Below are 2,952 nucleotides of genomic sequence, written 5' to 3' on the forward strand. Positions count from 1 at the left end.
GGAGGATGAATAAAGTTTTACCAAGAAACTATACTGCCAAGCTAATGAAGTAATGTAATTACTTTATCCAGTCTGAAGTACTAGGTAATCAAAGCAAGATGAAGAAATGCTAAGCCTGAGAGTCATTTTAAATTGTAAGATACCAAGTTCTACCTATTCTTTTAATATTTCTTTTTCCTTTTGATGATACTGGAGATTGAGTACATCCCCTTGCCATTCACACATGCTAGGCAGAGTTCACAGAATATTTTGGTCCTCAACCATGCAAGACCAACTATATTTCCACAGACCCTCCAGTCAATGCCTACCTTCAACAGCCAGATTTTCATCAATGAAAAGTAACAGCAAAAATTGGGTGTGATTATAAGAATATTTATAATCCCAGCATTGGAGATGCTCATGGAGGATTGCCAGTTCATGGCCAACCTGACATACACTGTGAATTTCAAGGTGTCCTGGGTTGCACAGTACTCTGTCTCAAAATGCATGAATACACGTATACATACATACATACATAATTTAGATTTTCTAGGTTATTTAGTCATCCTTTTATATTTGAACTGGGTAAGTCAAAATAGATTTAGGGCCACCTTTTCAGAACTTCGAGTGAATTTTTTGTTATTTTCTTTTGCTACTATATTATTTGGTTCCTCCTCTTCTTCCTCCCTTCTCCTCGTCCCTCTTCTCCTCTTCCTGAAATTCTAACTGAGCAAATACTAAATTTTCTAAAATATGTACAGTATCTCTGAATAGAATAACCAATGTATTAACTAATTGCACCTATGATATGAATGAAATAAGTATGTGTGTCGTTAAAGCCGCTTTGATAAACTTCCAAAATTAAGAAAACTGCAAGGAATAGAAATCTGTCTCATAGTTGAAGAATGGGAAGTCTAAGATTGAGGCATTTATGTTTGTTTGTTTGTTTGTTCATTTTTTAGAACTCTATGTATTTAGGGAGCACTTCCTCACAGAGAGCTGTACAGTGTCTCCTGGCTTCCGGAACTGGTCTCTTTCTAGGTATCTTGGGTGCTATGTATAGAGGTATTGATCTCAATCATGTGGGCTCTGATGTCAGGAGCTACTCATTTCCCAAAAGCTTGAGAACCTAATACCATCACCTGAGAAGTTAGAATAAATTTGAAGTTAATGCAGATCTTGAAATAAATACAGATAACAAATCATATACATTTTAAATATACTTAATATAAATGAATATAAATCATTGAAAATATTCAATTGATACTTACCTGGCAGAGAAGATATCATGATCACGGAGGTCATTTTCCCAGGGCAAGGCTTATCCATGGCACTCTGGATGTGCTGACCCCTGCGATTTCCCCAAATGCAGGAAACCCAACCGCATAATTTGTGGTAGTGGGGGACTGCATTCGCGCTCTCCCCTGGTTTTATAAAAAAAAAAGAAAATATTAAATTGTTGCACATATTTTCTGAGCACAATCTCTTTGTTCTTTAATTGTGTAGTGAAAACAGACTAAAATTATTTTTGTATATATATATATATATATATATATATATATATTTATGAATGCACATATGGGTGAGTATGTGTGCACATGTGCAGCGGCCAGGGTAGGCAATCATTTTTCTGCTCAATCACTAAAGAATCCACTGAGGCAAGGTCTTTCCCTGAAGCTGAACCCAGGCAAAGAAGAACAAGCCCAACTGTCTTTCTCTCTTTACCTTCCTCACATACAGTGTTGAGATTGTAGGCGATGGCCACTCTTGGCTTTTTACATAGGTGCTGGGATCTGAAATCCAATCCTCATTCTTCTATGGTAATAGCTCTTATATACTGAACCCTCTCTCCAGCCCATAAGAATATTTTAGATAGAAGACAACAGGGAAATAGTTGGCTATTCCCATGAAGTGTTTAGGTATTTTCAGTAACACAATGTAGATTATATAAAAATACTTATCATTTAATGTAGGTTGATATTTATAAGCAGGTGACAACTGGCACAAGTTAGATCAAGGCCATGATTGGACAGTAAAAATAAGGTGGGGACAAAGCTTTTGTAAGGCAGGAGAGAAGGGGAAGAAGAAAGAGAATCAGGATGGAGACAGAGAAGGACCACCCAGATATGGGTGGTCTTGAATTTTTTAAGTAGTTATGTATATTTCTTAAGGGATGGATTTCTGTAGATTTATCTTATCTAGGTGGGAGGTTTACATCTTTATCAATTGGTGTGAGTTTATTGTATGGATGTATTGTGGATTGAGAATTTAACATATAAATCTGATTTTTGGGTTGTAGTTTCTTGAGTCTTGATTTTACCGGATAGTTGGAACCAGAGTTCGTAGCTAATAGAGAGCCATTGCCAGGAGAGATACTAACCAGAGATAAATTATGGATAGTTCCATATGGCCCCATGGGTGCTGGAACTTACTCTAGAGACCAGCGTGTCATTGCCACGCCAGAATGGCTCACAGACTGCCTGAGTCAGAGAGTACTTGGCGACAGCGTGAAGCTGCTGAGATAAAGATACTCCATGCTACGCGGTCCTACAGGTACCAGTGCTAGTGAGGATTAAAAGGTTCTCAGAGAGTACTTGTGGGCAGAGTGGACAACGGCACACAGATCGCCTGGGCCTGAGAGCACTTGGGGGCAGCGTGCAGCCTCTGAGATAAAAGTAATCCACAGTGCCAGGAGGCCCTACGGGTGCAGTTGCTAGAATGGGTTAAAATGTTCAGGTGTTTTTTAATATTGACCGCAACAATTTAACATGTACCTTCTTTCTACCACTTTCTACTTCTGATCTTCATCATAGACTATCAGTACAGAATTAGTTCTGTATCACATGAGAGCATCTCTTCTAATCGTCATCATAGACTATCAGTACAGAATTAGTTCTGTATCACATGAGAGCGTCTCTTCTAATCTAATTTAAATCTGGGATGTCCTCAAAGTCTTACATGCTAAAGGCTTTC

The 2,952-nt window shown here is 38.2% G+C and overlaps 1 non-coding gene across 1 annotated transcript; it reads left to right on the forward strand.

Moving 5' to 3' along the window:
- Positions 1 to 1,242: 1,242 nt before the first annotated feature.
- Positions 1,243 to 1,406, forward strand: Rnu1-83 (RNA, U1 small nuclear 83). The gene has a single exon (XR_005501726.1). It is a non-coding gene; the product is annotated as a U1 spliceosomal RNA (small nuclear RNA).
- The last annotated feature ends 1,546 nt before the right edge of the window (positions 1,407 to 2,952 follow it).

This window comes from Rattus norvegicus, chromosome 2 (genome assembly GCF_036323735.1).
Source record: "Rattus norvegicus strain BN/NHsdMcwi chromosome 2, GRCr8, whole genome shotgun sequence".
NCBI classification, from domain to species: domain Eukaryota; kingdom Metazoa; phylum Chordata; class Mammalia; order Rodentia; family Muridae; genus Rattus; species Rattus norvegicus.